The 12,267-nt window shown below is 37.9% G+C and overlaps 1 protein-coding gene across 2 annotated transcripts in view; it reads left to right on the plus strand.

Annotated features, from left to right (window-relative positions):
* The first annotated feature begins 1,149 nt into the window (after positions 1 to 1,149).
* Positions 1,150 to 12,267, plus strand: part of BMPER (BMP binding endothelial regulator) — a 232,619-nt gene continuing 221,501 nt past the window's right edge. For both annotated transcript variants that reach the window (XM_025200608.1, XM_014518624.2), the window contains exon 1: positions 1,150 to 1,220. The gene's annotated coding sequence lies outside the window, so the exon portion shown is untranslated. The remainder of the gene's footprint in view (positions 1,221 to 12,267) is intronic.

Below are 12,267 nucleotides of genomic sequence, written 5' to 3' on the forward strand. Positions count from 1 at the left end.
CCGCGCCCGGCGGCGGCTCCCCCGCCTGGAGGATGGAGATCCCAGCCCCTCTCTGGGCGCGTTCCTGCCCCCTCCTGAGAAAGTTTTTCCTCACATCCGATCCGAGCTTCTCTTGCTGCGTCCTGAGCCCCTTGCTCCTTGTTCTGCCACCGCGGAGCATCCTCTTTGAAGGCTGCTATTAAATCCCCCCTCTCAAGTCTTCTCTTGTCCAGGCTAAATAAGCCCAGTTTCTCTCGGGTTCGCTTCACAAGTCATGTCCCTCAGCCCCTGGACCATTTTTGTTGCCCTCCGCTGGACTCTCTCCAGTTTGTCCACATCCTTTCTGTAGCAGGGGGCACCCAAACTGGACACAGTACTCCAGATGTGGCCTCATCAGTGCTACTTTTTCCTCCTACTCCTTCTCCTCTTCTTCCCCTTCCCCTTCCCCTTCCCCTTCCTCTTCCTCTTCCTCCCCTTCCTCTTTCACTGTAGATGAGGTTAGGGCTTTGGAGGCAGGTGAAGACCTGAGCTCCTGCCCCTTTCCCCTGGCCCCCCCCCAATCATAGTGGATTTTACATAAAGAAAGATGTTGAGTCCATTTCTAGGAGCGTTAGGTTTCACAAAGTGATCCCAAGGGGAGAGAATCCAGGGCTAACCAGGGACAGGGGCCTTGAGCTCAAGTGTGACTCCACCAAAAAAAAAAAAAGATAATGTGTTGGATGCCTAGGAGTGTAGTAATGGGACCTCTTCAAAGCCATTGGAGCAACTAGACATCTTTCCACGGACTGTGGCGGGCTATAGGTGGAATCAGTGTGAAAGCATCACTGCTTGCATGAAATCCTCATTGCCGTGGACATGCCAAGAAAAGGAAAAGCATCTCTTTGCTATAACTGAGCATCCAGCAAAATCTAGGTCTTGTATAGAATAATAATAAAGCTAGTTATAGCAAAATGCCCCTTTGGAAGTGAATACGTTCTCTACATTTATTATTCATGCTCTTGGTTAAGACAGACAAATAAAGAGAGAAATTTAAAACTGAGGGCTAGGGACTGTGGAATGGATTAAATTTGAATTTGGATTCTAAAGCCAGCCAGCCAGCCAGCCAGCCAATGAATTAAAATTTGAAAGTATTTTTTATTTTGATTTCCATCTCAGGATCTGTTGCAAGATGTGAAAATGAAGGGGAAGTGCTGCAGATACCATTTATCACAGACAATCCTTGCATCATGTGCATTTGCCTGGTAAGTTTGGATTTCAGATCTTAAGAGCACTTCACCCTATTCTAAAAGTAACTGTACAAAGGCAACACATTATATAATCAAGCCTTGGGTATCTGTTGCATTTATGTAATACAAGGTTATCTCACTGCTGAGCTAACCAGGAAATATTGCTGTCCATTATCTTGCAATCATATCTTGGACTTTAAACTCATTGACACAGTCTTATGAGTGACTTTAATATGACATTGTGAGACTCACTGTTCACTGCACTCATTATGTGAATTCATAGCAAACACTGCTTTCTCAAAGTCGAAAGTGCTTCAGTACGAAAGAGTCCTGTGGAGATCTTACCTACAAACACAGCAAGGAGGGTAACGTGCAGGGAGCTTGTGGATGCTACTGCTTTCAGTCTAGCTCTACCTAATGTCAGATAGTGACTGCTGAAAAACTGCACAAAGGATCAAAGTAAAGGATGCAACAAGTTAATAAAGCCATAATATTAAAATAACTTAAAATAAAAAACCTTTAGTTTTACAAGGATAATGCAGTATATATTCCAGGCATCCCTAACTATATTGTAATAAAAGGACAATGCAAGCACACATGATGCTTTTATCAGAAAGCTTTTCTCTGAAGATGACACTGTTATTAGTTCTGGGAATTCAGCTGCTCTAGTAGTTTACAATGATGCAAGTTCATAGTTTTTCCCTGAGGAAATATGCCATATTCTTATACTGGCTTTCAGCTAAGGAAATGCACTCAAGCTAAGACAAATGAGGGTCCATAAGTTGCTGAAAAATAAATTTGCATGTATAATGTTGTTAAAAATGAAACCAAATCTTAGCTTACTGTACAATGCAAAGAAGAAATGCTTATAAACATAATTCCTCATCCTCTGAAACATTATTTCATGTTTCAGAGGGTGAGGAAAGAGGTGTACCTTCTGATTATTACCTAAGCAATGATTTCCCTTACTTGACTGAATAACAAGTCTTATCACTCTTATTAGTGATAATATTTCTAAAATTCTCAGCACTATAGTAGCTTTATACATAGAAAAGAATGTTTCAGACTGCCTATTGGGAAGCTGCTCCATGCAGTTGCAAGAAGCACAGTGCCTCTGATCCAAAACACACTCAGTTCAATGTGTATTGTTCCATTGATTTCAGTGGATTTTGCATGACACCCAATGTCAATCTTTAGATATTAATAATAAAGAACAGATAGTGTATAATTTGGGAAGAAAAGAATGGGATGTAAAGAGTAAAGAAATAAAAGGGGAAAAAGTGTGTTTTATAATGGGTTCTGGATCTTATCTTTCCCAAACATCTGCCACATAACTCCTCCAAAAGGAAGCAAGCAGTGAGGAAGCAATTTACATGGGAAGGAGCAGAAGCCCTGTGTTGGATTAAAACTAAAAATGAAGGAAAACACACACACACACACACACACACACACACACACACATACACACACACACAAGATCCTCTTTATAGTTTGAATACTTAAATCACTCAATACACTTCTAGAGAAGGTGAAATTAACATGGCATGAACATGAAAACTTGAAAAAATATGGAAAGACCAGAAGCAATAACTCTCAGTCGATTTAGTTTACATATGTTGTTGTGAGCAAACAGAAGCATCAAACAGGCGTTTAGGAGGCAGTTTGGTTTTCTACCCTGTATTTTAAATAGTGAAGGTGAGGGAAAAATTGCTGTGACCTGCCTTGAAGCTTCTATTTTTCCCTTCTGCTAAAGAGAAGCCGAGAATTCAGATGCAGAAGGAGAAACCTATTAGAGGGGATCATATGTGGTTAGGAGATATTTTTAACATCATGTATATTCCATGAGTATAAAGACTTCCCCGATAAACAGATTCTGACATTTTTGGCCATAAAAGAACTGAGTAGAGTAGAAAGAATTGGACTCGTGCGTTTTGACCAAAAAGAGGAAAGGAAATACAAGGCCTTTGATGTGCTGATTTGCAATCAGGTATTCCATACATTAGCTATCAAGGATACTGTTGGAACAAAAAGCCATGGGGGATCTAACTTGTGTGATAGTCATCCTTGTAGTATGCAGCTACAAAGAAAGATTCTTCAACCATCCCAGGAAGGCAAGAATTTCTCATTGGCAATTCCATAATAAGAAGAGTAGACAGAGAATTCAACAAAGGACACAAGAATGACATCCCTGCTTTGCAAAACTGGAGCAAAACCACAGGATTAAATGGATTATGAAGTTGTCTGGCATATTGGAACCAATGATGGGATATTACATGGAACTAACGACACAAATTAAAGGACCTCAGGAATCCTGAAAGAACAGGAAAATTCCAAGGAATCATCCAAAAGATTTTTTTCAATTTCATAAGTGAAAAATGACAAATGGCAGGTGAATCATTGGCTGCATAACGGTTGTACAACCAAAGAATTTTTGTGTGGAATATTGAGCTACTGTACAAGGGAGACAGTACAAATAAGAGCTTGTATCTCATATCTAGGTTGAAGCAGCAAGGGGAACACTAAGGTGGTGTACCCTTAGTACAGTGTGGTGGGGGGTGCTAAGAAAGTGAATATGGTACAAAGTCAAAACCCAGCATATTATGAACACATCAAAACAGTGGCAAGAAATGCAAAGAGAAAACATTTTCCAATTGCTTATACATCAGTGTTAGGAGTCAAGCAAGGAGAATAGATAATTCTCAGTGATGAGGAGAATTTTGATAAAATTGATATTACAGAAAGTAGATTGGATGCTTTGTATTACTGGAATGTTAAAATCACTGATTATGATCGATTTAAAAAGGATAGCATTGGTAAACGGTTGCTGGGAGTGCCATTTTATATCAAAGATGCTATTACTTTTTTAGAGTTATTGACGACTCAGAATCTCAGCATTTAGAGCAGAGGTGTAATGGGGCACTTAGGTACCCTGGGTGGCAGCCATGCGTCAAGGCGGTATCAGCTGCTGGTCTCTTTTGTGCCCCTTCCAAAGTTGGTGCCCAGGTCTGGTGCATCTGTCATCTTCTCCTTTGTTATGCTAATGGTTCTGAATAAACATAATCAATGATCTAACAGTAACACCCCAAATGGGGTATGAGGTATTGGTGAGGTCTGTAATGAACTGCTGAATTAAACTAGGGTACAGGATGAGATATTTTCTAAGCACCTGTATATAACACAAAGAAAGAAACAAACATTTTTACATGACTTCTGTTTGCGAGATGTGTGCTAAGAGGCTTAAGCAGCGTTAGGAAATCAATAATGGGCACGTCTACTTGTGCAATTAATGTGCATGAATAAACTCAAGAGCTTATTGCTTTGGAGCTTTTTTCATGCACAGCACATGGAATCTTGTTGGAGGAACCTGGGTTGGATGGGGACCCAGGGAGTCAGCCAGCCAGCTCAGAGCTGCTCAGGCAAGGGCGCCATGTGCATCAGTGAGGGTGGGTGGGTTAGAGGGAGGGTTGGCTAGGGCATGGGGGTGCATCAGTGCAGAGGCTGCCTGTTGGCTAGCCCCACACTGAAGAATGCTGTGCCCCAGCCAGCTAGGGAAGCATCTACATGTGCACTGCTGCACACAAAAAAAACTCCTCAGCAGGGTAGTACTTGCATTTTACAAGACTACCTTGCTCTTGATTTGTTAGTTTTGTGTGCCCTAGAAGGGGCGCACATGTAGATGTTGAGACATTTACTGCGCAGTTAATTAGTCAGCTGCACAGTAAATGTCTTGTGTAGACACACCCAATGTTTCTAAAATTAAAGTCAATGATTTTCTAATACAAAAGAGATTGAACCGAACATAAGGTAAGTCAGTTTTGGATCTTGTTATGAACAATAAAGATGAATTAATCACTGGACTGGAAGTTACTGTTGGCTTAGGACTAATGAAAATGACTTGATTACATAGAGTATGGGAAAGCAGAGGACTTTCCAACCAGTAATGTATGCATGTATGTATATATGTATTTATACATACATAGAGTGGATATTTCAAATGTGGCAGATTCCCAAGGCTGAGGAAGAACTGATACAAAATTAACTGAGAGAAAAAAATGTAGGTAGGAAAATGTGAATTAAAATGAGTACTTCTTAATGAAGAATGTATTGGGTGGTCAGAAAACCATGATTCCAATGTCAAAAAAGAAAGCTTTGGCTAATATCCTAACCTGGTTCACTTGTGAAGTGAAGGCAGCAAACAGAAATTTAAAAAGCAATCTATAACAAATGAGTGGGGGAAGCAATATTAATCAATATAAGTTAGAAATTATGTCATGCAGAAAATTGATAAGGGGAACTAAACACAGAGAAAATCCATAATTGTCAGGGATAAATACAATAAAAATGAGTTTTTAAAACATAGTGCAAAAGAAATCTCAGTAATGGTATGGACCTGTTAAGAGATGGGGATGGTACAATTGTTAATGATGTTGCAGAAAAGGTAAAAGCATTCAATAAATATTTCTGTTCTGTATTTGAAAAAAAAGTGGGTTGTTGTGTTCACATCACAAAAGCACTTTCTAGTCCATTAGCAACTAAGGAGGATGTTAAGCAACCTCTCTAGAGATAAATATATTTAAATCAGTGGGCCAGATACTTTGTACCCAGCAGTCCAGAAAGAATTGGCCGTGGAGATTTCTGGATCACTGATGTTAAATTGTAATAAATCTTGGAGCACATTGCAATTTCTAGAAGACTAGAAGAGCATTAATGTCATGCCAAAATTTAAAAATGGCAAGTGGGATCACCTGAGTGATAGGCCAGTTAGTCTGACATCATTCACAGGCAAAATCATGGAAAAACTGACAAAAGATTCAATAAATAAAGAATTAATGGATGGGAATGTAATTAATACCAGTTATGACGGTTTTATGGAAAACAGGCCATGCCAAACAAACCCTGACTTCATTCTCTGAGCAGATGAGAAGCTTGATTGACAAAAGGCAAAGGGATAGATGAAAGGATAGATGAAAAAACAGTGACAATTAGTAACAATTTAGAGAGTTCTAGCCATTTAATTTATCAAAAAGATGACTGAAAAATGACTTGATAACAATATATACGTATCTTCACAGGGGGGATATAATTGGGTATTAAAAGGTTCTTTACATCTAGCATCACAAAAAACCTTAGTTGGAACCTGAAGCTGGAACAATTCAAGTGAAAAATAAGGCACAAATACTTAACAATGAAGATGATTAACCATTGGGATAAACTACCAAGAGAAGTAGTGGGTTCTTCATCCCTTGATGTCTTCAGATGACATCAATGACATCAATGTAGAAGTAACTGAGTGAAATTTAATGGCCTGGGATACACAGGTGATCAGACAAGATGATCTAATGGTTCCTTTTGCCTTAAACTCTTTTATGGCTAGGAAACAGAATGGACCGTCTCTGTTAGCATATTAGCATATTAGCTATGAGGGTATGAAAAAAATATAGACTTTTTTTTCTAATGGAAATCTTATAAAGTACTCTTTTGCTCTTGCATATTGGATGGGATTCTTGCTAATTGTTTACAGCATCAGTCATCTAATTTACAAAGAAGCTAAAGATGTCATAAGTAACTATATACTAATTGTTTTAATATGACTTTTTACAACAACAATATTTTGCATTGCTCTATCTTCCATCCAATCATCTTGTCATACTTTAATTAATTCAGTCTGGCAGGAGTTGTGCATTAATATTCTCATTTTTACAGACAAAAAGTCTAACAAAAAGAGAGAGATTGTGACTTGCTCACAAAAAGTCTGTAACAGAAGTGTGAATAGATGCTCCTAAGGTTGAATGATTCAACTGTCAAACCATCTTTCACTCTACGTACCTTGCCTGTATGACATGATGTGGTTAGCATAGTGCCAGTCATAACAGATTAATTTTCAGTTTCTCACCATACTGGAAGGCAAGCTAACCAGATGCTTGGCCACTTTTAGATCTGCTCAGCTGGGCTCACTTGAAGGTCTAGATAGGAAAAGGTGGCTTTATACCAACTCCGTGATTTCTAGGGTTTGAAACTTTTAATGTATGCTTGGCTGCCAAAATCCCTAAGGTTTTCCAAATGCTAGGAACATTTGGTCTAAATACAGGCAGTCAAAAAGCCTGATGCTAAATCAATTTGATTTTCGCAGGTTAGTCTAAACTGCCTAGACTGAACCTATAAGTAAGTGAAGAGACATTAATTTTTTATTCCAGAAGTGCACCCATATGCTACAGTGGCCTCGCCAGAGTCGTGCTAAAGCATGCTTCCTTGCTGGGCTGGAGCAGACAGCTTGGGTCAAGGCTAGCCCACCCACCCTACGACGGGGGGTTCATGGGGGAGGTGCAAAGCATCCTGGGATGCTGGGAGACTGTGCGTTAACTTGAATCTGGATAGGATCTAGGACAGAATTTCTATAAACTGATTTAACCTAAATCTGTTAACTCTGATACTACATTCATCCAGGTTTGTCTTGAGCCTGTTTTGGCCATTTTGAAAGAGGTTTGTGTGTACTGAGCTGCTGTTGTGTAACAGATTTGAACCAGTTTCCAATCACTTATACCAGTTTATATGTAATTTATGTTCCTAGCCTATGAATTAGTGTGGTGATGATAAGTAAAGATATGTTTGATCACATTTATAAATATGACATGTATGCCAACAAAAGATCAATTCGGCTCAATGGACTAGTTGGTTTTTGCCTGCTAGTAAGTGCTTTAGGACAATTGTAGATCTTAACAACAATACCTTATGTAATTTGCAAGAACTCCTTTCTAAAAGTCCTGACAGGCCTATGGAAATGAAGCTTAAAACTATACAAGAAAACAATACAAATCCCTACCACAGCATAAAGAACCTGATCATGTCATGTCTGACAAACTTGAAGTTTTACTTTAGTTCCCCAGATATTGGATTGAGGCTATTGGAAGCACAGTAAATATGCTCCAAAAAACAGGTATATAAATCTGAAGACCCCCCTAACCCTAACCCTTCCCTCCATGCATGATACTGTTTTGAGTTTTTCAAAGCAGAGCTATAAACAGAAGATTTGAGATTTTAATGGAAAAATGTAGAACTAAATGTGCCTGCTGAATGTTAGAGGGTATTCAAACTACAATTCCTTTATTTGCTTGTTCTGTACATTAAAAGTTCATGGAATATTTAAAGTTAAACTTTGGTGTACAGTGAATTGCCAAATTTAGCTGAGTTTTTGTTGGTACAGCCTTTTGGCAGGAAGGTCTCGAAACCTGAAAATAGGCTTACATCTGATATCATAGGATTTGCTTTTTAAAAAACTTGTACTTCAATTTAAGTTTGGAAAAGACATAAAATGCTACAGTCCATCGGAAATAGGTGAAATGAGAGCCTGCATATAATTACAGTGCAAAAATGTAAAAATCCCACAAAAACCACCTTAGCCTGAATTAAACTTTTGATTCTGAGTTTTTCAAAGAGGGAATGATCTCATGGCAGTGATGATGATGATGGGTGGTGGTGATGGTGGTGGTGAGGAGAGCCATGTAATTTCATCCTCATTTATCATCATCTGGATAAACTCTGAACACTCTGCCAAAAGTAAGCAAGGATCCAAGAATAACCTATTCATTGGCTGGTGATGGATGTAGCCTTAAAATGAATGGGCCAAAAAAAATCAGCATGCCAGTTCAAAGGTATAGGTGAGAAGTGAGTGTGTTGTCCTTAATTACAATGAAGTGGGTGACTCAACTCTAGACTGGTAATGATGGCCTGCTGGTTGCAAAAACCTATCTTTCATTTATTAGATTGGCAGCAAAAATTATTTGCATTCTGTCAAGAATAATACAGGTTTGTTTATTCTGTGCCTTTTTATGTGGGGAGAAGAGAGTATTTTTTTCACAGTCCTTAAGTAAAATATGTATATTTTGTGAAAGAACAGCTGATAAAAGCCAGCAGTGACAAACCACATCTAACCCCATTCCATTTTGCTCCCCTGTGCCTTAAACGTGCTAGTTATACCTGAAGAATAGTAATTGTACCTCTCAACCTTTTATCACCTAAATCCAGAACAGAAGGAAACCTATGTGAGCCAGAAAGTGTAACCCAGTGTAGGAAACCTGAGAAAAGTTTGGAGACAGGAGCTCAGGAAACTAGAAATCAGAGCTTTCCTTGGTGTGAGTTTTATTCAGCATGAAACGTCATTCTGTAGTTTAAATTTCCACTTTTGAATCCAAATGTGCAATGTAGAGTCTGACCTTTGCTCATAAAAATTATGTTAAATTCAGTGTTGTAAAACCTAGTGTTCTGTCTAGTTTGAGTCAACTGAATGGTGATACCTAGCTTGTTGGTGTCCACATTTTAAATCAAACTAATGATAACAAAAAAACAAACAAACTCTTCACCACCACCCCCATTCCAAAAAACAGGAAAGCTAGCTTACCCATCTTCTGCAATTCTTTACCCATTAGATTTTACTGTATAAATCCTCATTTGAGAATGGATAGCCTGCCTGCGAGCAAGTGTCTGACACATGTTCATGGAAGATGACAATGTTTAATACATCAGGATTCAATTTTTGTTGTGTCAAGGTATAACATGGCCCAGATGAATTTTAGCAGAATAGTGTATATTGAAAAAAAATCATAAAACATATATTTCATACTTATTTAATATAATTTCAGTAGTTTACATACTTCATCTAAAGAACCTGCCAAAATTGCATCTTCTTTCACTTTAAATGGTTCTCTGCCTTTATTACTATACAATATAAATAGTTTTCATCTTTACATTTTAAAATAAAGAAACAAAAGAGTAAGGAACAGTAGTTTAATGGTAGTTTTATTCCCATACAACTGCAAAAAGGAACTTAGTTACTGTTCTTGTTTGAAAGGCTGATGAGTTAATGACATTAAAAACATAGGTTAGTTGTTTACCTACTCTGGAAGTAACCTGATTTGGGCAAGTCTCTGAAGGGGTGAACTGGCCAACAGGCTTCTATATTTATTCTATGACATACAATAAATGCACATAAAACCAAATCATGGCTTTCTTGGTTCATATGCCAGGAAACAGCACTCTACCTGCACATGATAGAATATGGAGTTTTGCACTTCTTTGTCTTTAAGGTTTCCATGATCAGAGTTGAGAAGCTTTTTGACGCAACACAGTCCCATAATCAAACCATGAAAACTTCATATTATCTCATTTGTAATCAGTTTAAGTATGTAATTTGCTTTGGAATCCTTCCAAATAAAGAAACTGTATAACTATAATTTGTTAATTATTATTAACTATATTCTGTGTAATGGAGTTTGGGCTTGACTTCGATTCCTTATGTCTCAACAGTGTATTCAATTAATTCATTAATTATCTTTAAAAATTAGATAGTTGATTCCAAACACCAAATTTGGAAGCCTTTCTACAGAATTTGGGTGCTAAGTGAACAATGTTGATTTTTCTATTTCTGCTGGTTTTATCAGCCAGATCTATTTCAGCCTGCTCACTATTGTATACTGAAGCCTGGGTCTCCACACAGAAGTGTTTGCTTTTGCACTTCAAGTTATGATGTTTCATCATGACATACAGTTTTGTGACATGTTGTCACAGGATGTCGTGAGTCATAAGTGACGTGGCTATAATGTCCCATAAATATACAGCTGTGGAGATAGGTGAGGCTTGAATAAACTATTTGATGTTACCCTTAGACCTTTTGTGATAGTGAATAATTCACTACTTGCATATCTTCAACAGTGAATTTGCTGTGCTGAGCAAATATGCATATGCAGGCAGTGCTGGGTTTGATATGGATCTTGCAAAGCTCTGCTGGAAAACAGCTGAGAGTAGGATTACTCCACTGAAGTTGAAGATCCAATGTAACAAGTACAGGAAAGAGCTTCACTTTGGTATAATTAAAGTCTCTGAAAACTTGAACACAAAAGAGCATAGTTAAAATTAATAAAAATACATAGAAAAACATGAAGGGAACAAAAATGCCATAAATTAAATGGAAAAATGTAAGAAGTGGCAAAGGTCTTTGGAATGTGTCTAGAATAAGTGCATAATAGATCTATGTTAAGGCACATTTTTATTGCCAATAAGAACAATATTATTAAAGACCTGGTCTAACATCAAACTGCAGTGTTAAAGGCACACAGTTACCTGTACGTAGATTTTTATAAGCTTTCAAGTTTCTTCCACTGGGTTGTTAATTGGCTTTTTAAAAATTATGACCCTATAACTTAATGGCTCAGAGTATCAGTATATCTGCGGTTCTGCTTTGTGTTGCCATATGAAAATAAACTTTTTTTCCACAAAATAACAGATTTAGGATTCCCATGATATTTTAATAGAAATTTTTGGACAGACACAGAAGTTAATTTAAACAAAGAATAAAAGAAACCCCAAAATAATATTTTTGGTGGGGAGGAGAAGGGGAAAGAAAGATTTGCATTAAAAATGATCTGATCATAAACTTATAGAGCCACAGTAAAAATAAAATTATATTGAATAAAAGTTATTTCCTATATTATTATTACATAGTATTGATTATTATTAATGTCATAACATAATACACCACAAATATTATCATTAATAATATAATACATCAATGCAATTATAACAATATTAATTATTATTAGGTATTACTAATACTATCATACTGGTATTTGATCATCTCATCCTGTGGCAACTTCTGTTTTGACTTCCTGACATCCTCCTGCTATCTATCTGGCTACAGCTAAAATCTATTGTCCTTCTTTTACCATTCATTTACCAATGTCATAGAATCATAAAAATTAAGGACTGGGAGGGACTTTGAAAGATTGTCAAGTCCAACCTCCCTGCTCTGGGCAAGAATACCGCTGAGATCAAATGATTCCAGGACCATGGTTGTCGTGGGTGACTTCAATTACCCGGACATCTCGTGGGAGGATCGCTCAGCAAAATCTGAGCGGTCGCAAAGCTTCCTTTCATGCGTGGATGACCTCTACCTGACTCAAGAAGTCTATGGGCCAATGAGAGGCAAAGCGCTGCTTGACCTGGTACTGGCTACTGGGGATGACCTAGTCGGCGACCTAGTGATCGATGGGAAGCTGGGTGACAGCGACCA

The sequence above is a fragment of the Alligator sinensis genome, unplaced genomic scaffold (genome assembly GCF_000455745.1).
Source record: "Alligator sinensis unplaced genomic scaffold, ASM45574v1 scaffold86_1, whole genome shotgun sequence".
Taxonomy (NCBI): Eukaryota; Metazoa; Chordata; order Crocodylia; family Alligatoridae; genus Alligator; species Alligator sinensis.